The sequence below is a fragment of the Papilio xuthus genome, unplaced genomic scaffold (genome assembly GCF_000836235.2).
Source record: "Papilio xuthus unplaced genomic scaffold, Pxut_1.1 DF826945.1, whole genome shotgun sequence".
Classification (NCBI taxonomy): Eukaryota; Metazoa; Arthropoda; class Insecta; order Lepidoptera; family Papilionidae; genus Papilio; species Papilio xuthus.
The window spans coordinates 2,254,788-2,281,740 of record NW_013531704.1 but is presented as its reverse complement, the minus strand read 5'-3'; the positions used below and the strand labels follow the sequence as shown (position 1 = coordinate 2,281,740).

General features: G+C 32.5%; 1 protein-coding gene across 2 annotated transcripts in view; it reads right to left on the bottom strand.

Moving 5' to 3' along the window:
* RhoGEF64C (Rho guanine nucleotide exchange factor at 64C) overlaps nt 1-16,840 on the bottom strand; it is a 100,266-nt gene extending 83,426 nt beyond the window's left edge. For both annotated transcript variants that reach the window (XM_013316830.1, XM_013316832.1), the window contains exon 1: nt 16,412-16,840. The gene's annotated coding sequence lies outside the window, so the exon portion shown is untranslated. The remainder of the gene's footprint in view (nt 1-16,411) is intronic.
* Between the last annotated feature and the right edge of the window lie 10,113 nt (nt 16,841-26,953).

The window sequence follows — 26,953 nt, the reverse complement described above, 5'->3', positions numbered from 1 at the left end:
ATATTAAAATAAAAATACTGACGCCATTACCTTTCTAACTTGTTAACATTGTATTGTGTGTTTGAAGTACAGTCAGCTGCATAAATATATGTACGTTTACTACGCTTCGGTTTCAGAAATATATATGCTCGTATCTGTCCGTATTCTTCCAATTGTTTAAAAAGTTATTGACAAATTAGTGCATAAATACCTATTTTTTAAACAGAAGGCATATATATATGTTCCTAAAGTATTATAAATGTTTACATATTTATGCAGCCGACTGTACAATACTGTAATTGTGTCATGGAGCATTATTGCTGTGCAATATTGTCTATAAGCAGTGATAATGCACGTCGTTCCCATACCGCGTGCACGCCATTATGAGCTAATTAAGCTTGTAATATTATTGTGCGAATAAATGTCTCTACGTAAAACATATAACAGGTTACGTTATTCTTTCTGTGTTATTTTTAATTATAACCACGAGAGCTTTGGGATGGTTTATATGTAATTTTAAATAAAATTAGACCTAAAGTTTATTTGTTTGAATTGTTAATGTTTTATTAATATTTAAACATATGTCATAAGACCGCCATATGGCCGCGGCCACCAGAATACGCCAAAGAGCGAAGCGACCGCTGGCTACAGACATCCGCAATTACAGATACGTTACCAACCTTTCATCAACGAAGGAGAGGACGCGCAGAAAGAAGATATTTTCCCTTCCTATGCGTCCCTCCATTCGTCACAACCACTTTCCCTTCCCATCATTTCTTATAAGAAAAAGGAACGTTGACGAAAATTAGGCATCCCGCACGCGGCAGTACTATTCTCGTAGTAGTAATGTTCGGTACATCATTTTAGTTTCATCATCATCATCATACTCAGTCTAAACTTGTCCACTGCTGGACGTAGGCCTCCCCCATCGATTGCCACAATGCCCGGTCCTGTGCCGCCCGCAAGTAAGTTTATTTTATAATATTTGCTTACAAATGTAACTGATTTAAAAAAAAAAGTTTTCTAGCCGAAAACAGTAGCTTATTCAACATTATATCAGAAACAAGATAACATAGTAAAATTGTTTTATTCATAAAATAACAAAACATAAAATCGCGAGGCCGTATCCAAAAGACATATGAATGGATTTACGACATCATGGGCTGTTCAGTATCTCTCCTTGAATGCTAAAAGAAATCTCGCATCGCACGCAACGTTTTCACATATGCCATATAGAGAAGACTTGCTTATGTGTGTATAAATACGTTTTACACCTATTTATACATATGTGTGGGTTAATGTTTACGCATCGAAACGTTTAGAGATGAGTGTCAATGGCATTTGTGCGATGAAATTTTTAAATAAAGAATTACGTTGATGGTAGTACCAAAAGGTGTGTATTAAAAATCATATCATAATTACTAGCGGACCCGACAGACGTTGTCCTGTCTACACGTCTTTAATTTGAATATTATTTAAAATTTGACACTGCGATGGTAGCGCCGTCTGTGGGATCCAATGTAAAACATTCCAAAATCAACAACTACTAATAAATTAAAAATCAATTAAAAAAACATTGTCCAGCGGACAAAATTGTGAATCTAAACCATTCCCAGATCCCCTTGAACACACACAAAAATTTCATTAAAATCGGTCCAGTCGTTTGAGAGAAGTTCAGTGACATACACACTCACAGAAGAATTATATATATAAAGATTTATACTATTCAAAATGTATAGCTATTATAAATATGTAGGTTAGATTTTCTAATAATAAAACCTCTATCAACTCGTCATTTACAAATTTATCGTGATCTAATTACAGAGAAATCTAAAAAAGAAACAATAATATCGAATAAAAAAGCGATAAATGATTCGTTTTATTATTCAAAATCGAAGCAAAATTAATTCAAGCAGGAAATACTGTTACTTCTGTTTATAGATTTTTAACGCCAACAGACGTATAATTGAACAAAACAACTTCCTGAACTTGAAACAAGTTTTAACAATAGCAAATAAATTATTTAAAAAAAGAATAGTACCTGACATTAGAAACTTAACCTGTCTTTTAAACTTAGTTAAATAAGTGACAGTTCATTTGGTTCGAACCTACAGACAGAATAAACCGATTAGCATTTACTTTTATAAATTCTAAAATTGAACAACCACTTCTATTCCTTTAGTCTTAAGGTTGATTTTCGCTTGTAATTGCTATGTTGTTACGACGTTTTAGGATGCTGTATTGTAAGAGTCAAGTCAGTACAATGGACCAGTTTACTACAATAAATGTGCTATACAATACGCAATTTTACTCACGTGTTTACACTCAATTTAAATGAAAGTTTATCCATCGTCCCCTTCTTCTTCTTCTTGAGGTGCCTCTCCGACTAGCGAAGGTTGGCGATCAGTTCTTCATATTTGTCCCCATCGTCCCCTAAATAGCCTAATTCTCCGACTGTGCATCGTTTATTTTATTCCATAATTTCGACAATTAAGCTAAGTTAAGAATACATTAAAGATTGCTTTTAATTCGGCATTGATAAATCTCTATATTAAGAAGAATAACGTTGCTTCACTTTTCTTTAAGTTGATTATTCTAAGACGATATTTAGTCCAATTTATTTTAACCCTTACTTTATGTATTTAATTACGAAGATAGTAGTTAATAAAATAAAACCAAATACGTCTTAATAGCCGTTTAATTCAATACTGAAAAGAAATGTGTCTACGTTTACCGTACGACGTAAGGAATGTGTCGTGTCAAAGCGTATACGGAAGCAAATAGAGTCGTAAAGCGAAAAATGCTCCAGCGCGAGATGCCTCAGAGCATAGACGGAACGCAACGCCGAGTAAGACGCATGCTCAAGCATGCGCAGACTCAAGCATACACGGACTCGAGAATGCACAAACTCACGAGTGCACTGATGTGTGAAAATATGTTACAAAGGCAATCCAATATGAGTATTCAAATCTTATTGTACGCTTGCGTGTGCACGGTACATCTGTCTTCACACTAAAGTTACCAGGGCCACAGAAGGTATGCGACTAAATTCCACATGCACATGCCTTCAAGAACCTACTAAAACAAAGCAATAACGTCAAGGGATTTAATGCATATAGCATATTCAACCCTGTGACTATTATTTGGGTACTTGTGTTCTTGTTTCTAGTCAATTTGAACTAACATCCATGGTCTATCAGTCCAACTTGTCGTTTCTACTTCTTTAAAAAAAATACGTTTAAATGTATATGAAATAAAAAAATATAATAATTTGAAATATTGCTTATTTTTTTATATTTTTTTTTACGTTTACCATCTGTTAACCGCCTACACTTATGACGTCGACTGTACGCAATTGACCTTTTAAGCCAGTCGCTGAAAGACGTCATTGTATACTTTGCGTAGACAAACTCCATATTTGTGATATCTTCAAGAGAATAATATAAATTTGCACAAGGAACTTAATGCGAATTACTCCAAAAGACGTATATTTTCTCGTCGCTAAAATAATATTATACATTTTTATGATACAAAGAATATGATGTTTAGCATAGATAGATAAAAGACTATATAGGTTAGTTATAGGTTAAAAAGAACGTTAGTTAATTATTTCCATAATCTACTAATCTTTTTTTTAATTAAAATAAAAAAAACACTATTTTTACCCTTACCATTAATAAATTGACGGTTTTTTTTAAGTATAATTTCCTTAATAGTATCAAAACTTGTTCACAAGTTTCCGATCTTAAATTCACGTTTGCACGGTACAAATAGTCAAGTATCAAAATTAATCGATTCCGCAACGCATTATCAACAGTTACAATCAATTTACGATTTGTCGCGCCTAGGAAATATCATGCTGATGTGATGTAACTCTATGTTCGGGAGCTAATTCATTTTATTATATCCAACTAGATATTATAATATTAGTATGGTATAAAAGTACTTGCTTCATAATTAAAAAGTTCTAAATTGTTAACAACGGCTTTTCATATTCATTATCTCAACTAACACAACATTTACATTTGCATAAATATTAATTTTCAAATCAATTGAAGACAATTTTTTTTTCTTTATAAACTCGAAGTTCGATACTACTTTGGACCAAAAGTATAAGCTGTAAAGAGTTGTTGACCAACAAATCACAAATGTTTGCTATTAGAGTTTGTATTTAAATAGCTTAAAAAGTTTGATACAAACCCAAAAAAGCAAGAATAATGGGTTTTAAAATCACACGATAGAAAAGTGGTATTGAATAAATCGCATATAGAAAGCCAATTATTTACGCATATTGCTTTCGAAATTTCACCGCGTTGCGCAACAAACTCGTATAGGCAAAAAACTCGCGGATTACTGTCGCGCGGTGTTATCGCGTTAACATGCGCTTTTAGCTTTTATGAAAATATATAACTAAACTGTTTTCAATAACAACCGTTATAACAATTAACCGGTTATACGATTAACTTGTTTCGTTAATTTAGCGATTTAAAGTAAGATGTTTACACCAAGAGCAATTTGGCCGTGAGAGTTGAACAAGGTATAAATTTTTAACCAGAAAAAAAATTAAAAGATATTGTCTGTATGTTTTGAGTCCCTTTGTGTTTGCCGCATCCGCTTCCTACGATCGTATCTAATAAGCCGTCTACAGAATTTTATAAAGCAACCTGTGTGTAAACAACACACCAAAAGCTATGTAAAGAAATGATATCGTTTCATTACATTTTACTTGTCAGAAATGTTGATTAGTACAGTTTTAAATTGTACCATGTAATCTTTCTAAGCGTCGGTGGCTCAGTGGTCAAGCACTTGACTTGCAATCTGCAGGTCCTGGGTTCGAATCCCGCCATGTACCAATGTGTTTTTCGATTTCCGATTTACATATGTACATTCACCCGACGTTCTTACGGTGAAGGAAAACATCGTGATGCAACCTGCACATATCTGAGAAGAAATTCAAAGATATGTGTGAAGTCAACCAACCCGCACTTGGCCAGCGTGGTTGACTATGGCCTAATCACCCTTAACTTAGGGTAGGCTCCGAGCCCCTCGGTGGGGACGTATAGGGAGCTGATGATGATGAATCTTACTAATATTATAAATGCGAATATTTAGATAGATATTTGTTAGAAGGTATCTTCAGAACGTCTACATAGATCTCGCTTAAATGGCAAATTTGTAGCATAGCTTGAAAGAAAATATAGGCTACTAATATTTTTTCACTTATTTCTTTTAATTCCTTAAGGACGGAGTCGCAGGCAACAGCTAGTATCTAATAAGATCAAAAACATTTACTTAATTTAAACAACAATTTGCAAACGGGAAATAATCCTATATATTTTTAATATTTTGTATGACAAATAGAAATCTTGTATAGGTAGGTAGAGACATCGCACATTAGATAGAATATATCTGCAAAGCAGATGAAAAGTTGATTTTTGTTTGGGTGAATTTGTCCTAAAACATTGAATATTTTGAAAAGATATTATTCTCGATTCGGTACAAAATACTAAAGTGTACAAGTGGTGCGCATTCAGATGATATGGCACGGAGCGAACAGGCAACACACTAAAATACTTTTTGCAGTACGAGTACAATTACACGCTTCGTTAGACGCACGCACGCTAAAGCCGATTTAACGTTTTTAATGTTTTGAATCGGTTTTTTAATCCGAATGTACCAGGCCGTTTGATGCTTTCAACTGTTAAATAGATATGGTACAACAAGGTTGAATTCAATTAAAAACAATTTATCCGTTATGTAAATTAAAAAGATACGTTGATAAATTTTATCGTATTTGGCACATCACCAACATATTGCTCTTCTATTTACATGATTAGTTCTTACAATAAAGGAAAACATCGTAATGTAACCAGCACATATCTGTGAAGAAATTCAAAGATATCTGTGAAGTCAACGTGGTTGACTATGACCTAGTCACCATAGGGTAGGCTCCGAGCCCCTCGTCCGGGATGTACAGTCAGCTGATGATGAAGTAAATAATGTGTTGATAATAAGGCAGTATGTCTTGTTTATTAATTAACACCTTCAATACCACCGACTTGCCTGACGAGTTCATTTTCATTCGAAAAAATCATAGTGGCATTTAACGTGTTAATAGTGTTCAAGCTACTGATGCGTAGTAAATTGGAATCGTAATATTAATGACGATATTGAAGTATAATGACCACAAGAGAGCGCGTGACATCGTTTTGAGCGTGTTTCTGTGTAACACCAATTTTAATTGTGACCCACCGCTTAAACAAGAAGCCCTTGACACGAATACGACGATACGTCATGTCAGATCAAATGACATTTGTTATATTATATTTAATTCTTTTTATTCATCGGTTTCCATTCCTGAAACAATAATACAACATCCTGTGATATCTTTCATTTTATAAAAAAAAGATTGGATACTTTTGAACAGATATTTCTACGGGAGAAAATAATGCTGATAGTTTTTCTAAGAAAAATATGAAAGATAAGTTCTTAAAAGCACGAATTAAAATCCTTCAGTAAATTATTACAATTGTCATATTTGAAAGTTATTAAATAATAATAAAAATTTCGACTTTGACGTCATTTTAATGGTATTTTAAACCACTCTATGTAATTTCATAACAAACCATAGAAATGCACGCAAAAGTCAAAACATGTAACAAGGTCTTTAGGACATCACGTAAGGCACTCCACAATTTCCATACAAATTACGGTCACTTTCGAAACCCGAACGATACGGCTGCCCAACTGATTTTACCATTGTCTTATCCAACAATTGTTTCTCTGTATACTTACTTGCAAACATAAAGGTGCGATAAAATATATAAATCGGAGTTGCATCATCCTCTTAGTCACGTTGAAATAAGATGCAATTCTATCGAATTAATAAGGTAATATGGCCCCGATAAAACTGACCGCAAGTGGGTTTTGATGTAAACAACTAAATAAATTCTGCCATTCGAACGACAGTAATTGATTTTTATTACGACACAGTGATTTTTTGCGAATAAAAAGTAGGCTCGAATTGAAATCAGTCTTTGTAATTTACTGTCGTTACCTCGTTGATCCGCCTTTCTTGCAGCAATACGACATGGTGCAATTTATTTTACTGTATATTACGTATTAAATAGATAAAAAAAAACTTAACTTATTCGAAGGTTTTCGATCCAAATATATGAAGAAATTCAAGTAAATAAATACACATATAGTAGCGGACGTTTTCCTGTCTACACGTCATTAATTTGAATAAATTAATATGAAGTTAATATTTGATGAAAATTGTGAATCTAAACCATTCCCAGATCCCCTTGAATACACACAAAAAATTTCATCAAAATCAGTCCAGTCGTTTGAGAGAAGTTCAGTGTCATACACACTCACAGAAGAATTATATATATAAAGATTTAAGTTTTTAATTTACTTCATAACAATGTTAACGTTTGTAATTAGAATACTGAAAGTCGCAGATCATAAGACAAATCACAATACATATTAGAATAAGTGAGAGTTTTAAGAAAGTTACGTTATATATTCGTTAGATGAGTATTTAACATAATATTAAAATGTTTTCTTATAACTTAATTCCACTATTTGAGAGTCACCAATTGTTTTGATCGAAAAATATTTCAATTATAAACTTTAAATTGTTAGATGTTGTGAAATAATAAAGGAAGAAGGCTTTATATACTTTAAACCTTTGATATTTGACGACCTGATTCATTTATAGAAGGATAAATGTATTTTATTTTTGTCATTATTTATCTTAAAATAAACCATGCGTGTCACAAAAACATATCGTAAATACCAAATCGTATTTACTCTTTTAAGCCATGCATGACATTTGTTTTTTTTTAATCTGTAGCACAAAGCTAATAGCGTGTGAAAATGTCTTAGCTATTATGTAAGTTATAAAGCGTTTCGCAACAGTTTTTTTATAGAATTAATTTCGAGGTAATTCACATATTTTTATAAACACAATGCAGATAATTATCGTTAACCGCTATTCGTTATATCATTTTAAAATTCATTATTTGTAATTAATTTAATTTATGCACCCCACATTATTCTTTACCTTACAATAGAATTCGCTTTTCAAACATAATGTTTTAGTAAATAGAAGTACTATATTCATGACATGAACAAATGTCGACACACTTTAATCACCAGTCGAAAGAAAAAAATGAAAAAATTAAATGTCAATTCAAAAAACCATTCGGCATACTTTTTACAAAATAAAACTAAAGATTTATTAAGGTGCCTTTAAACGTCCGGATAAATTATTACTGAAATATACATATTTCAAATGCATTTTTACTTGAAAATTTATATTCTTACTAGCTGTCGCCCGCGACTCCGTTCGCGTGTTTGTCTAAAAAATAATAATATAAGGGGTGGACTACCCTTAACATTTAGGGGAATGAAAAATAGGTGTTGGGCGATTCTCAGACCTACTCAATATGCTCACAAAATTTCATGAGAATCGGTCAAGCCGTTTCGGAGGAGTATGGGAACGAAAATTGTGACACGAGAATTTTATATATAAGATTTGTTGTTTTACTACTCAAATCAATACTTGATCGTAACCATTTTACTTATCTGTTTAAATTAAAATATTTAATTTATTTGCTTCAAATTTAACCAATCCAAAGGTAGCAATTGGTTGTACTGTTTAGAAGGCGTTTAAATATTATTTTCATACCGAGATCGATCCGGTAATCGAATATTGATTTCGGATGCTACAAGTTGGATCAACAAAGAAATAAGCCCTATTCCATTATGATGTGATAAAAAAATTGTTTATTTGGTTCGTAATAAATGAGCCAATAGCATCGGTGAATGTGTTCGGCCAAGGCTCGGCGCCGCCTCTGCGTACTTCGACTTTAGTAGCTCACGACTTTGTAAGGTCCGTCACACACAAGAGCCTTGAAACTGTCCATTTAGATCGCTCTCTATATTTATCGCCCCCTTTTAATGTACAAATGGAGACTTTATAGACGGTCGTTAAAATTAACTTTTTTACTTGACAGAGAAATAATTTACGTTTTTATTTTCATGTTAGCGAAGTAAAAGAGAATAAATTTAAATATCATGAAGCTTATAATGAGACTAGATATCGCGTTTCCTTTTCAAGGGTAGCAAAATTCTGATTTAATAACAAATATTGAGGTAAAAACTTTAAAAGTATCGCAATGCTATAAAGTTTTATTTCAATTGCAAAAAAAATAAATTGCATTTGCAGAGCACGCGACAACTTTTTAATATATCGCTCATTGCTGTCTTAATGAACCTGAATGTTTCACGAAACAACTTTCGAATATTATTATGTTTTCATTACTTTTATTGAAAACACGTCAATAATATTACAAAATAATATGCATAATTTTCGAAAACAGAACGAAACGTTAAGAACAGTATTGAAAATATGATTTGGATGAAAGTAATAGTTCTTAGAAACATTGCACAGAACATATTATTATCAATCTTTTTTCAATACAACGAAAGCGATTACATTATGTATTTGTACCTAATGTCATAATAGCGTAAATACTATGTACTTAAAATAAAAAAAAACACCCAAACAATTATAATCAATGCTAAACGAGTGAAATGTAACGTATATACTACGACCTTATTGGCCCTTGCCGTGGGCGAGCGCTGACCGAGTGGGCAGAACTCATCGCCAATGACATTTGCAATAAGATATATGTATATCTGTAAATAAATGACCTCAATAAAGACCTAAATAAGCACGACTTTGTTTAAGATATGACATAAATGCGTAGGTTTGTGTGTTTAGTTTAACCTATGTAATAGAAAAAGTACTTGTCTATTTATATTAATCAAAAGTTTGAATATAGTTCTTAATCGGTTGTATCCATTTTCAAAGTCGTTGGAGAAAAGTCAAATAAAACAGGAATAAATTCCAGCTTGATACCCTCACGCGTTTTTTTTTAGAAAAAGGACAGACAGACAGATGGACAACAAAGTGATCCTATAAGGATTCCGTTTTTTCCCATTCGATGTACGGAACCCTAAAAATGGTAGATGGAAAGTTTAGAAAAATCTTTACGTCTTAATAAGGTTTTACAAAATATAAACCAATAATTTAAATTATACTTAAAAGAATTCTTGAAAAAGTATTTATGCATTTGATTACGTACACTCGATTTTAGATTCATCGATTTTACTATTCCGTATTCGCGAACGATTTATCCTGCCCCAGTGTCACTATCACACCCCAATCGGAAATCTACTATCGTATTCGATATATCAACGTCCTATGAAACAAATAGGTACCAACTACGGAAATACACAACGATTTCTAGGAAACTAAATTATAAATCATAGTAATATCACTTACTAGTTGCTGGGCAATGTATGAATTAAATTACGTTTTGGATTTATAATTAAAACAGGTATACTAACCAATTCTTTTTCTTTTTTATTAAAAGTTTCAACACAGTTCTTTTATTAAAAAAATAACGTCAATATTTGTATATTATATAAAAGCCTACGGGTTTTTTATTTACTTTAAGGCAACAATGTCCCCTTATGAAACTTAAAATAAAAGAAGAAAACACAATAAAACTGCAAGCAACTGTTGCCTTTTGCATACGTCTGTCTCAAAAAATTATGTAAAAATTTTAAAAAAAAAATCAATATCAAAAAACATTTCTTTGAAGCATTACGTATTCGTGCGTATACTTCCGCCACCTGCCTTCGCAAAACACATGTCGTGGTAAACCTGTAGGGTGTGGATAATGGACTACAATAATACCTTTTGTTGTATTCAATACGCAAATAACGCCCCACTTTTTGACTCATCAACGGACGAATTATACCGGTTGCGAAAACGATGTCATTCAAAAGACGTCACGTTACAAGTTTGGCGACCCTTTCCAGTTTTTAGTACGGATGGATACTTATTTCTTTAACATTTCATAACAGAATGAAACCTTTGTAACTCGGGAATAATGTATATACCCGCGACTCCGTCCATCCGAACAAAAAAAAACTTAAAAAGTAGCCGTTGTGTTCTTCCAGACTATGTTACACATCTGTAAATTTCATCAAGATCCTTTGGACTGTTCCGAAGATAACTTCTAACAAACATACAATTGTAATATTATAAAGAAGTAAGATTTTAATGGTATAATAGATGTTTTTTTTTTAAACAGTTCAGTAATTTTTAAGTATATCGTTACAAATATATAAACAAAAACATATCAAAGCATTATAGGACATGTTTAATTGATTTGAAACCACGACCTTAAAAAAGTTCATATAAACAATGAATTTATTAAATCAATATGTTTGTTTGATTGCATTGAAATATTGCTTATAATAAATACGAACACAATACACGCTATTTTTGTTTGATAATTATACAAACATTCAATTTTTACAAACAATTTTATAATAACAATCTGTTATTTACACAATATTAAATGGCATAGAAAGTTCAATTGAGATTTTAATACAGATGATCAGTACGAAGATCTATAAAACAAAAAGTATCACGTTTTTAATACCAAAAAAGTGAAGACACGTTTTTTATCTTTTCCTTTCGAGATACCTTATTAGATAAAGCAAGAGTTATTTATCGTGTGTTTTCACTGCCCTAAATATCTACAAGTAAACATATCGTCATCCTCTTTAACAAAAGACAATTAAGATTGGAGTTTTATCCCTATCATTATTTAGTATTATTCGTTATGAAGCTTGTGCGATAATTCCCTTCATTTTTAGCCGCTTCAAAAAGAAGGAGGTTATCAATTCGTCTGTATTTCTAAGTTTTACTATTAATATTTCTCAAACAATGTAGTGGCGACTTTATAGTTAGTGGGGTGTAACTCGAAAATCAACACTAAAGAGTACGTCCCCTACCTGCGACTGTCTAGCACTAGTTTTTTACTAACGCACGACATTTTCAATTAATCTATTATTTACTAAAGTTACGTTACGTTAATTTACGTTACATTCATCATCATCATCAGCTCGCTATACGTCCCCACCAAGGGGCTCGGAGCCTACCCTAAGTTAAGGGTGATTAGGCCATAGTCAACCACGCTGGCCAAGTGCGGGTTGGTTGACTTCACACATATCTTTGAATTACTTCTCAGATATGTGCAGGTTGCATCACGATGTTTTCCTTCACCGTAAGAACGTCGGATAAATGTACATATGTAAATCGGAAATCGAAAAACACATTGGTACATGGCGGGATTCGACCCCAGGACCTGCAGATTGCAAGTCAAGTGCTTGACCCCTGAGCCACCAACGCTCTACGTTACTTTATACGTTATTTATTCTAATATTGTTTGTGTACGCACGAATTTATTTTTTCCTTAATAGATTCGTGATCAAAAGATTTTGATTTGATGATTATGATAAGATACACAATAGCATATGTAATTAGAGAATCAACACATATTAACAAGTTGAAAACGTCCATCAAATCACTAATCGACGACTGATGACGAATAACTATAAAATATTATTAAGGTGATAAATTAAACTCACGTTTATGTGAAGTGAATTTAAATTAACTAACACAAGAATAAATTTAACAATTCATATAATTTCGAGCATTCTGACGAAGATTTAAAGGCCAAGAGACGAGTGCTTAATGTTCTTGACCTTTCCGAATTTAATTACCAAAGGAACATTTAAAATATTAAACAAGTATTAAGTTTTATCGAGAAAATATATTATTTTTAATGAAGATTTTATTTCTTTATTAACGACAATACAACACTTTTATAGAAGAATACAGTACTTTATAGTATTATTAACAATGCCAAATCTTACTAATAATATAAATACGTGTGTTTGGATGTATGCACGGATGGATGGATATTTTTTAGAAGGTATCTTAAGAAAGGAACCATGGATCTGACTGTAATAAGCATAGTCTGGAAGAATTATTAAGTTTTATTTTAAATTCCTTGCGTACGATGTCATGTACAAATGACGGGCTGAAAAACCTCGAAAAGAAAAAAATAATTAGCCACCGTTAAGAAGGCAGAGTATGTAAAACAGAGAACAAAATCATTTGGTATTTGACCACTTAGTTTTATTGTAACCGTTATATTTTGATGACTATACAGTAATAGTTGTAACTAATTAAGACGCAAATACTTGATGTTTTTGCTGAATCATTATAAGTAATATCATTGCAAATAATATGTTGAGTTGTTTAAAACGTAAATAAAGATAGTTGTTAAGTTTAATATTACATACAAGTCAAATGAAAAGTAAACTAAACCAAAGCATTTTAATGTTTGTATGTCAAAGGTATGTTACTGTTACTATGTTATACTTATAACTAATTTAAGAGTTTTAATTATCAACAATTTTTAATCAGTCTAAATTGCCAAAAAGCAAGTAAAACCTCTTCGAATAATTTATATAAAAAAGTAAACACTACTACAAACTTCTATTTTGTATTTGTAACTACAGTATATTACTTTAATAATGATAAAATATAATAATTTAAATTTGACAAAATTTGTATAGCGAAGTTTTATCTAGTAGTAAATGGATATTTGCAACACGAGTAATCTGTTGCGAATTGGCAGTCGAGCGATATTTCTTACGCCACTCAAAGTGTTCAGAAACATAAGGTGTGCAATAAACGAGTCAAGGTCTTGGCATTCTGCCACTGCACCAGTAGAATGCGCAAAACTTAAAAACTTAAACCCCATCCGTGACTAACCTATGCTGGCACTGACTGTAATTAATCAAGTCTACACTTTGCTGAAATGTCGCTCCATAAATAGCTTCTACGATACATTACTATACGTTTTACATACTACAGCGCCTTAGAATAGCATTCAAAAGTAGATAATGAAACTTTTCGATGAAAACAAAAATATATAAATGCGTATGTATAGATGGATGTTTGTTTAAATGTGTATCCAGAACGGCTGAACAGATCTCGATGAAATTTGGCATACATATAAAAGAACACATCGATTGCTATTTAAGCGCAAACATTGTTGCGGGCGACAGCTAGTTGATTATAATGTTTTTTTTTAAATATTCTTGATTTATCTTTTAGTGAATACTAAGAATCGCTTCTTTTGTTTATTCCAAGCAAACTACCAACGTAACTAACCTAACCATCTTTGTAACATCGTCTCAGCTCATAAACTTAGATAAGACGCTATAAAGTAAAGCAAAGATAGCATCAAGGGGCAAGGTTAACCCACATGACAGCATGCATTGTTACAAGCCTTATCAGGAGCTTTAACAACCTCCCTGTGTTTGTACTATAAACTTTAAGACACCTTTTCGTCCCTTTGTTGATAAGAAATATAAACAAAGTGATAAGCAATGTGTCCTAGAATAGACAAGATGGAAAGTATTCCAAAAAAAGAAATCGACCGTAAGCGGGCGCTGTTTGATCTCCGGTACCTTATTGAGGGCGCAAACAAGACTTATTTACACGTTCAAGTTATTAACGCTTTTCGTTTGTGTTAATTTAATTGTCCACTGGTAAAGCAAGGATAGATCTGTTGTGATATACAACTAAAGAACTTTATCATTATAAAACCTTTTCAAGGTCATTGTCACATAGAAATAAAGAAGAAAAGAGAAAGAGATTTTAATAGATTGTTCAAATTTTTTTTAGAAGGGAATCACAATAATGTTACGTATTTTTTATTTCTCGGTTTTTTTTTATTTGACTGGCTAGAAAGAAGAGTAAAAAATAAAAAAAAAATGTCCAATCTTTTTAGACAATGTATGATTGAGCAAATTATTCAGCTGAACAACCTGTTCTCAGCGAACTCGAGAGACTGTCACATTTATCTTACCCGTCAATTTCCTCAAGTAAATAGATAATTATACATTATAAAAAGATATAAGATAACTCCGTTTATGAGAAAAATCACTACTAATAAAATTATTATACCCCTAGCTGTCGCCCGCGACTCTGTACGCGCTTAATTAAACAAAAAATTAGTAGTTTATGTGTCCTTCTAGACTATGTTCTACATCCATAACAAATTTAATCGAGATCCGTTCCGGAGATACCTTCAAATAAACATCCATCTATCCATCCATCCATCTAAACGTGTACAAATTATTTTTATATTGCAGCTTATTTCTATAACACACTTCTGTATACGTGTATTATAGAATAGTTACGGCAATAACTGTAACTACTGTTATCAATTTAACCAACTTAGTAAAATGCACAAGTGCTAACTTAATTACAGTTAGTTATGTGTTCTGCTACACGTAGTCCAGGACTTCTTATTTAAATTTCCTTATTTAGAACGTCAACACACGCAACCGTGTGATCTCTCCAAGATAGAGGTGTAACCTTCCAGGCAAAAGTACATCATCTATAATTATCTACCTTTATAAGCCTGTTAATAGTTCAACGGACACTGGTTTTGGTTTGCAGTCATTATGGTCAACAAATTACAAATCTTTTTAACGTATTCCATTCATTAATTAAATTGATTGGCGCTTTTGTAGCGCACAATTTAACTTGCAATAATTACCTTTAAATGCCTCACTCAGAGTTGTTAAGTGGCTTTTAAATAGTTCTTTAATTTAGAATTTCAGTACATCGTAAATATAAAGTTTGTATTAAGGTTCAAAGAACTTACACAGTTATTTACATGCATATAATAATGATTAAATAAATATTATTAATTGTAATAATTATTAATATTTATTAAATATCTTATGTAGATTTAAAATTATTTAATTTACAACTACAAAAGACTTCAACGAGTTTTTTTAAGTTACAAGTGCTAGTCAGTATGACCTCTTACATTTCAAATAAACAAGTTAGGAAATAGTTCGCCTTGAAACGGTTACCAATGGCCTTTTTATAATAAGAATAAACACAAAAGTATCCTTGTCTGTTTACTAAATACGAAGCTCATTTTAAAGGTAAATTTATTCTGTACAAAAGTCTCAGGTCGCGAGCGTATGCGAGATGAGTCAGTACTTTTCACCCGGTGCATTGTTTATTCTGGCCGCGGAGCCGCTCCTAAACTGTTTTCCCTTGAAATAAACTGAGCGACTCGAGAAAAAACAACTCTCCTTGAATATTCATCTCTAGTTAATATGAATTATGAATGATTTAAAAGCGCTTTTAGTGGATCTGTTTATTATTTATTGCGGTCTTTCATTCGTAGACCAGTTTGTTACTTCTCAAAATTTAAATGAATAGTATTATTGTTACTGACGCTTTATAAATAAAGTGCAATGTAGCACTTTGCTATTTAACAATTACTTGTTGCAACATAAAAACTGTAAATTTCTCTCGACAAGTATTAAAAAGCAAATCTATTCTGCATATTGACCATTCATTTGCTGGTATATCAATGAAGACATACTTGTAAAGATTGCTTTCTCCACAGTCAAGTTATACAATAAAGCATAGGTAACTGTAAACATCCGCTCTTACCTCCGCTTAGGCAAGTCCGTTAAAATTCCGGCGCACCGCTCCAGAGATACACAAAACACTTATTCGATTATATCGAAGCGATCAAGCGTCAGATCTCGACACCGTTATACACGTCATATGTATGTCAAATCACGAGAAAAATTCTCTTAATCGCCACTCACTCGAGACTTATCGAGAAAACTAAAAAAAAAACAACAGTCGTACACAATCACTGAGCACGGAGTTTTTATGTTCTTTCACACTGGCCGGTAGCACGATGTCACATGTGGAAACTAGATTTTGAATTTGGAACGGTGCAGGGATCGGTGCACTGTTCACTCGGGCGGTAGCTGCGCGCGCGGCGGAGGTCGGGCGATGGCGGGCGTCAGTGCCGCGCAGGCGTCGTGCGTTTGCCGCTCTCTCGCGCGAGCGACTGGCGGCGCGCCTTCACCTTCGCGCTGGCTCCGGCGCGCCCGCTCGCCATCGCCACGCAACGCAACCTCAACGGTCTCCTTGCAGAATATCTAGTTGCATGGCAACTGAAAAAAATACCCATTTACCGCAATCACTTCTCGTATTTACGAGTCCGACGTCATTGGTTATATTACCATCTAAAAATATTGTATTCGAATCGTATAAAAGTCGAGGAAAATGAAAGTTCATCACGCCACCGCCGCCGCGGTAAAGTGGAGCGCTCTATTTACATTTTCGACACTATAACTTGATACTTTGCTTCGCTAAATAGAGAAGTGTGATGACGAAATCGATGTTATCGTGTCGGTCTGTTCAATTTGTCTCGAGAACATGTCGCTTCATGTTTTCATTTTGTATTTTCTTTTAGTAGAATGTAGGTTAATCACTTGTATCTTTTGTACTTGTTACAAGCTCGCGTCTGCCTTCAAATGTTAAGGCTTGAGTAATGGCGAAAGTTCTGCAACGAGCGGCTCTTCTATCATTAAAACACCGATTCATGTTCATGCTGCTACAGAGCTTTAATAAATTGTAATGTCGACTTAGCGATTGTATTTCTTTTCAACACAAAAGATTTCTTAAAGCTAAAAAAAACTGTACGCTTGCAATATTCATGCAACATAGACCCTTAAGCAAGTGGATTGTTATTCTTATCAAGGTAATAAAAGTTTCTTAAACCGTAAAAAAATAACAAAACTTTTAATGGCATTTAACTATTAAATACTGGATATATGTATCCTTCTTTGACAAATTACATTATCATCGTTTTAATAACTGACAATTCGACCTAAAATCAAACATCGTTTACAAAATTACAACAAACAAAAGCTTTAAACCAAGATCTAAGCAACCACTGACAAGTTAATTATAGTGCAATTCCCTACAATACTTATTACAACTGTCAAACGGTTTGCAAATTCTTATTGTGAAAACATGCAATTGTTATTTCTTCCACTGCAAAGATTTGTTTATTTGCAAAACAAATCTTGGACTTGCAAATCCTCATTTTTAACATTTATACTGAAAAAAAAAATGTTGTGTCAATGAAAAAAAAAACATTACAAAGAAAGCCATTAAAAATAAAAAATAAAATGTTGCGAATTAAATAACTATTTAAGTATACTTGTGATGTTCGCTTTTTCACAATAGCAGAAAATATAGGAACATATTATAATAAATACCGTGATATAGAGCCTCCTTTAAACATGTTAAAGGCGTGCATTAAAAACAGTTAAAACTCCTTTAAACAAATTCTATTTTCGAAACTTGGTCTGCACGAAACAAAAATTAGCATATTATTAACAATTAACATATTTCCGACTCTACTAGTGTGAATTCGTATCGCTACATAAATCTAAACCGGGACAACTAAACATACGGAAGACACCAGCAATTTCATTGTTAGCTGTCATACGAAATTATTGGCTTGGGTAGAGAAGTACCGTAACATAACGAAGCAAGACTTTACGTACAGGATTCATCCGATATACCAATCCATGTTTTTCAATATTTTGTATGAACTTTTCAACAATGCATTCTCTATTAACTAATATAAAACACTATATGAGATAGATAGATAGAAGATTCTATTCAAAAGTTTTAACGAAGTTTGTAGGTTAGTTTTTTTTTTACTTATTTATTATGTTAAGTAAGGAACATTAAGAAACTTTTTCTTAATATATGTTAAGTGCTTTTCATCCGGTAGGAAATAGGAAAGAATTAGCATTAGGCGGAGGAGCGGATGTTACGTACGGGAAATTACAAGCTCATTGCGCCGCATTGAGGTCTGTACTGCTTGATGTAACACTCATTATAATAGAATAACAGAGATGCCACACAGACGGTGCGACACCGCGCTGCCCGTGATGCGTAATATTTCGTCCGATAATGTGCCAGACAAAAAGTGATGACGCAACATCATTATTGTAGCTCGAATGAACTTTAGTTAAGTCATTTAATTACAATATGACAGAGGCAGAGTTGAAATTTGATGTAATAAAATTTGAATTTTGAAACGCAGTGTTCCCTTCGGTATCGTAACGCTGGCGTCTGTGTGGCATACACATAAGAGATGCTAAAGCAATTATTTTGCAGGTAAATCACGAATTTCTAACAAATGACGTAATAAAAATACGCAGATTTTGTTTAAGTATAGGTTGAAGTGAAAATACGTTGGAAAGTTTTGTTTATAATAGCTTAGACCTATGTCTACGCTATTATAGTCTATGCTAATGCTTAGTATGCAAATAATTTATTTCTAAAAATTATTATTTTCTGTATAGATATTTTTAGTGATATATTGACATTTATTGAGACATCAAATAGCAAAACGTAAGAAAGCGCAAAACAAATTGAGCCCAAAAACCAAATACACGCAAATCGTCGGCAATAAAACAACATCGAGTTCCACTTACAGCAACGCATAAATTTGTTCGAATAAAAACGTGCGTTGATGCTACACGATAAAGACATGCCAAATCTTCAAACCTTATTACTTATTTATTTTGTACTAAAATAAACTCACGGATAAAAACGATTAACTTTTATTATAGACATAAATAAAGGATGAAAAAGACGAGTTGCTCTTCTCAGTTATTTATTACAATAATACCAAATCAATAACACAACAATCTATGCCACAAACCACATCAACAAACAAAACAAGAACTGTATTTATAGTCCAAACTTCTCGCATCATAGGATCTCAACAACAATCCAGACTTGTATCAGTTGTCTAGGGAATAATGTTGCGGTGCAGCTGCTTAACTATAGATTTCGATTGTCGTAACACATATCGTTGGCTCTGTTATATTAAAGGAAATGTAAGGGATAACAACATCAAATATCGCAGTGTAAACGCTTAGTTATAGAACTAACGTCTAGACGTACATGTTTTATTTATTTAGTAAAGCATATTAGCGTCGGTAAACTCGTTCATACAACAAGTTTGGTTACAATTCTTTTTCTCAAAATAATTGTTTTTTTTTTGTAATGTTTGCTTAACTGCTTCATATAGTCATTAAGTGGTTACTAAGGAAGACTTTTATTGTACTTTTAGTATGAAATCTACATCATACAACTTATCAGGAACCAGAATCACTCAATGCGGTCGTATGTATCTTTAAAGAGTCAGTGATATTTAACTAAAATAGATTGAACAATATTAGAGATTAATTATTAATAGTAAGAAAACGTAATTATGTTTAAACACTACAGTCTAACATGAACTAGGCTAAAATATTAAATTTCTTTAAATTAATTTCAAGAATAAAACTTGATACATTCTTTAAATCAAATCAAAAATTCTCGAGTAACGAACAAATGCAATTAATTGAGTTATGTCAAGTTATAAAGAAAATTGAATTAAAGATTTTGCCCGAGTCTAGTAAATGCTTTTGTTTAAGAGGCTACGCTCTTAAGTACATTTTCCAAGTATTTCAAAAGTGGCACTTCCATTCTTCCATTTCAAATGTTTCATAAAATAAAATTTTCACCAGATTTATTTCTTTAATCTTTCTTTTACATTAATTTTTATTTTTGCATTAAATTTCATCCGGATTATTTAAAATTAATTAACTATGGTAAATATCAAATAATTTGAATTTGGAACATAAAGTTTTTTTTTCCATTGATAATGTTTAATTACTTATGTTTTTTATTTTTTATTATTATTTTTATTATTGGAATCTCGGAATTGGCTCCAACGATTTTCATAAAATTTAGTATATTCGGGGGCAATAAATCGATCTAGATAGGAATCATTTTTAGAAAATGCCATTTTATTCGTGTTTTATCGATAATTAACTTAAACATAAACTTGGAAGAAAAATAACAAAAAGGAGGCGTTTGAGTAGTCTTAACTGAAAAGATCGAAAAATATTATTCATATTTCATCATTTTATTAGGAATTCGTACTTAAATATAATTTCCAAAAAACACAATTTAAAAAAAGATACCGGTCATCCAGGTACTAATTATTTAATCTATAATTTCATTCATTTGTTGTTCAATCGAAGTAGTATAAATATCTAAACTTATACTTATAACGAGACTATATCAATTTAGCTACAGGGTGTTGTTTATTGTACAAAATAACTAATGTTATATTAATATGATTAGATTGTAAAAATTCCATTGAAGGTAAACGACTAGTTACATAAGTTACATTTAATTTGGTTCGCTTACATGAGCGAATATCTGAACGAACACATTCAATCACGTACTTTTAAATTCCTTGTAATTGACATAGAGTATGTAGCTAAATGCACGTTCTTAAATTATGATATGTTTTTATTACGTTTAAACTTCAACCTAATAAAAGTACTAGGAGTATACAAAACGGTTCATCAAACGAGCAAGCGGCCACCTGAATCCGTTGAAATAGCGAAGCGACCGATACCCATAGACATCCGCAATCGCAGATGCGTTGCCAGTAATCGATACAGCAGAGGACGGAAGAAGGATATTTTCTAAGTCCCCTTCTCTGCCAAATCCACTTCCTATAAGAAAAGGATAAAGGATGCTTTAATTTTCATATTCTTTATGACACAAACTTTTTCTGGCGTTGGTGGTTTACTCAGTGTAAACCTAACCAAAAAATCATTATAATCCGCCCTGTGGTTATCATGAGTGATTTTCATTTTAATAGAAAATCAGTAAATTTTAATTAAGAAAAGAAAATCGACTTAGGGAATAATCTTATCTTTATAACATTGACGTCTCCAGTAATAAGTTTTATGGTTTGTCACTTCACTAATTTAGGCATAAAGACGGTAAGTGTGTCAATCACAACAGTAACAATGGACGGTCTGGTCGCCGCTGCATCCGCCACCGGTCAACGGACGCTGTGCGAGTATCCATTGTAGAACGTATACAGTCATGACACGAAAAGAGAATCTTACTGTGAATTTCCACTACCAAATCATTATGTCATTTTGTAGAATTGTTTTAGACTTAGTAGAAAAAAGAACAATCTTTTAATCGTAACATAAGAATTTCACTTCTATTTTTTTGTTGGATTATATTATTATACTTAAAACGTTTTAGTTAAGTAACGTTAACGTTAAACATAACTGAAACAAAAAATCTTCTTATAAAAAAACTAGTTTAAAAATACCTCGTAGCACAATGGAAACAAACCCACATGATGGTATCCGCCATTCACCACCTCATCCAACGTACGAATCTCGTATCTCCGGTTACATAACGACGAAAATATTTGACTTGTTTCGCTTACATTGCTACTGAACCTTTCATCGCTCCATTCAACCAGAAAAGAGAGACCTCTTATTGAATACAAGATACTTAGTTATTGCTCAAGTGATTGAAGTTCACGTAACTTTGGTCCATAAAAACAGTTATATCACGTAATTTAAACGGGAAATAAAAAAGTGCTCGTGTACATTCTTTTTCAATATTAAACTTTTTACTGATAACAAGTAAATTGTAAGCCTTAAACTGTATTATTGAAATTAAAAATGTATTTTTGACTAAACCACTCTTTTAAATTTTACCTTAAGTTTTAATTGCCGTTACAAATACATTTACCGAAGGAATGCAGAAGACGATGAACCGTATTCTGTAGAAGAAATTAGGAAGTCATTTGCCCAGCAGTGGGGAGACAAATGCTGATGATGATTTGCACAAACATATTGTAATGTTATATACTTAGGGTAGGTTCCGAACCCCTCAGTAGGGACGTATGTGTATATCTAATGACGATTGTTGATAATTATCTTTGACTAGCTGTCGCCCGCGACTCTATCCTCGGGGAATTGAAAAAAAACATAATAGCCTATGTGTTCTTCCAGACTGTGTTCTATTTGTAATCCAAATTTCATCACGATCCTGTCAGCCGTTCTGGAGATACCTTTAAACAAACAGCCATCCATGCATCCATGCATGATTCCACCCATTTAAACATTCTCTTTTATAATATTAGTAAGATATAAAAGATAAAACGTTTTATTTTTCCAGTTCAAAACTTACTTTAAACCTTCTTCGTTGTTCAGATAGAAATAACGGATAGATTACGCTTGATTATCACATAATTAGTTGTAGATAGCGATTATAAGATTTTCGAGATTTCTCTTTCTCACGTCGAAACTGATTATGCACAATAACTGTTGCTAATCTACGACAAAAGCTTCGCAGTTCAAATTAGGTTAAACGATTTAACGAATTAACTCCGTTCATTGGATCGAAAGTAAGATCTCATTAATGTGATGGATGGAAAATTAAAGCCTGCGAGGAAAAGTTGAAGTCTAGTTTGCAAATCGAAATTCTAGAAAGCAAATGTTTGTTTTTTTATTTTATTACTTATTTTTCAATTGTGTCATAGAATATTTTTTTAGTATTGTCTCGTTTTTAATGTTATTTCCAAACCGCTACGACTTAGGTTCCACTTAGAGCGAAGAAGCGCGCGTATCACCATCTCAAAGGCCGGCAATGCATCTGCGGTTCATCTGGTATTGCTGATGTCCATGGGCGTCGTTGAACACCTCGGTGTTCCCGCTGCTCGTTTGCCCCCTTCTGTTATAAAAAAAAATAATATAGTTCAGTACCGACTTTAGAGTAGGGCGCTGATGAGGTCTCTAATTATATTACAATATATTACAATGTTATTGGAGACCTAGGAATACAATAAATCCTGCTTTAGCGGCCACGTAGCGAATTTAATAGAACGGATGCTTTGAATAGAGTAAAGTGTAAATATCTAAAGTATACGAGTGATGTTTTGTATATCTAATTGTAGCACGTGATCGGTGCATACAAAAGGCCAACGCATAATGGAGTCGGAAAATTGTCACTCTCAATTGAAACTAGTTGAAACTGCTTTCTATCACAGCTTGAATATGACCATCTTGTTTTAATCCAAAACCCAAATATGATCATATAAAAGGCGTTTTATGCACAGCCAGTAAATTACAAAATATCTGTTAACATACAATATCTTACCAATATTATAAATGCAAATGTTTAGATAGATGGATGGAAGTTTTTTGTAAGTATCTCCAGAACGGCTGAACGGATATCGATTAAATTTGGCATACATATAGAACATAATCTAGAAGAACACATAGACTACTAATTATATTATATTTAAGTTCCGCGCACACATAATCGCAGGCGACAGCTAATCTATTTTAGCTGAATTTTACACAATTTTCACAACAAAAAAAATTAAACAGCGGCTATGTATGGAGTTGGGCACTCTATGATTGCATTAAATAAGATGTTGTATTGTAAAATCTTTAAAAATATAACGTAACATTGAAATCAATGAAAGGAAACATGACCACGAAAGTCTAAATAAGTACAAGTACTACAATCGGAATACAAATTTAAAGATTATTCCAAATTCAAAAAAAATAAAACGCATCTTTTGATCATTGATGTTTCTAGTTTATGAGTTTTAGAAATAACTATTTCCGCTCGTAAAAGACTTATTATCTAGTTTTTAAAACTTTAGTTGCACTCAAATTACAGTCAAATATTTGAAAGTTTTAAGCGATTGCCGCGCTATGGACTAGTTTTTAGACGAAATCGAAAACTAGCAGAAGACGTATTTAAATTTAACTAGTATTTAGCATTAATTAGTCTATTGAGAGACAATATAACGTTTATCCAATATTCCAAATGTCGAGCTAAACTTTATAAATAAAGGTCTGAAATATTATTTAGAATATTAGAACAGGAATTTTGCGGAATTATGTGAAACATTTTTAAACGAAATTGTTTAAAAAATTGGCGCGAATATTTAAAATTTTTACGCAAATTTCTAATTTATTCCGACCTTTATTTACAAAACTTTGGCTTTTAGGAAATCGAAATGAAATTCGTGTAATTATTTATCGACAGTCAGACACATTTTTGTATCACACCTTAATCTTCATAATATCCATGTGGTTATCAAATAATTAGCTTATTTAACGCTATGAGTTTTACAAACAGAATGTGAAATCATATGTAATGAACAATCCAAACATAAAGCATCTGATGAACAGAAATTATCACGTATGATGTCAGCAACCCTATTTGTTACAAGTGATTTTCCTAACATGTGTTCAAAATAGCCATTATACTTCGAACGTTAAACTTAACCATTATTACCTAAAAAAATATAGTTACTGTTTAGTTAAACACGTGTTTTAACCTTTTAAACGCCGGTTAAGAATATGGACGTCAAGGTTTCACCATAAATATATCTATGTATCGCCGCAATACTTTCGAGATAAGTATTTTATTAATTATTAATCAAGAACTGATTTCACAAGCCTACGCATAATGTTTTCATAAGCCATGATTTGTCAGAAATGCGAGCTGAGCGTTTTAGTCACGGTATAAAAAGGTTGACGTATGTTTAAGCTAAAATGTATCTAAAATATTTTCTAGTTTTTTGTAGTAGGGCTCTATATTTTTAAGCATAACAGTGAAGTATCAGTTTAACAGTGGTAGAGCCCGCTTTAACATCTTCGCACGAATTGTACCGCCTCGCCCGGTGAAATACCACGACCACACAGAAGACAGGCGTGAAGTGAAAGCAATTCCGCGTTTCGTCTGATGAGTGTACGTCCCGGTGGCCTAATTTAGTGCTCTTTCCCTTCCCACTCTTTTTGTTATAAGGAAAGGATGGGAAGTGGAAGCGGACTTTCCGGATGAGAGGATGCATGGGAAGGGAAAATATATTTTTTTCTGTGCATCCTCTCCTCCATTAAACCTAACGCTTATGCGATTGCGTATGTCTATGGACAAGGGTCACTTCGCTATTTCAGCGATTTCAAGTGGCCGCTCGCTCGTTTGTCACTTTATGATATAAAAAAAAAACATAAATGAATAAAATCGGAGTAAACATTAAACCCAATAGACCTGTACCTAGATTATTTTGTACATCGCGAAAGATAATTATGTGTGAACATCTATAGTATTTATATTTGTCAACATTTCAATCCCATGTTACAACGCATACTGGCAATTTTAGTTTAAACCAACTCTAATACCGATGATGATTATCCGATATCGCTCTGCGGCCGATTCACAATTGCAAATTGCTCCAAATCATTTGTTCAAACATTTGCCTACACGTACAATTGAAATATTGTCACGACTGACTGTGGCCAAATATTGCGTTACTATTGCGAAGAAAGCGTTCATAATTGTCTATTAAATGGAAGAGCGGTTCTTAGGAAAGTCGATATAGACCGGTAACAAATTCTCTTTTATAATTTTCTAACAATACGCTATCAAAACTTCGCCGACTTTAGCTAGTTTATAATTTTATAACGGACGTAATTGTTGTAATGGGAAATGAAGTTTCACTGCATTGTTCGGGTTAGGAATTACGTCGCAAAACTTTATTGTTACAATTGTCTGGTCACATTTTTTTGTTATTTTTATACTATAAGATATTTTGTTGACTACACTTTGAAATAGATTGTATTTGTATAGAATATTATTTTTAATAATTAAAAGAAGATCCATTTTCTTGGATTTTAACGCTCACTCTTGTAAACTAGAAAGAAGAAGCATGGTCATAAGATCGAACAAGTTGACCATCTTTCTCTACTCTTTAAGTAGCATAAAATGTATAAAATAGAACTTAAGGAATGAGAATATAAATGTAATTTATCTGTAAAATCCATCAAATAATGTGTTTGATTCAATGAATGTTGATTGGCAATTAAACACGTGTGTCAAAGGGGCCGCGAATGCTAATTGCTGTGACTAATAAAAGAGCACCTCATGCCTTGCCTTGTGCATTTTGTAGGAAGTGCATTTGACGTATGCGCTTTTAACGTTCGCCGGAGTTATATTAATAATAACTACGATAAATTTATTTAAGATTTAAAATTAATTTAATTTGTAAAATACAGTAGGTTCCAAAATTCAATAAAATATATCTTTTCATAATCTGGGTCTACTACATTATAGCCTGATTAACTTATCTGGCCCAGTGAATAAAACTTCTAAAATTTCGTGTGTCACATTCTAGGCTTAAGTCAATCAGTCCTATCAACATTTCTATAAATCGTATAAATCATTAAACAACATAAATCATCCCAACAAAAGCGATTCGTCTCAGTTAATACAAGC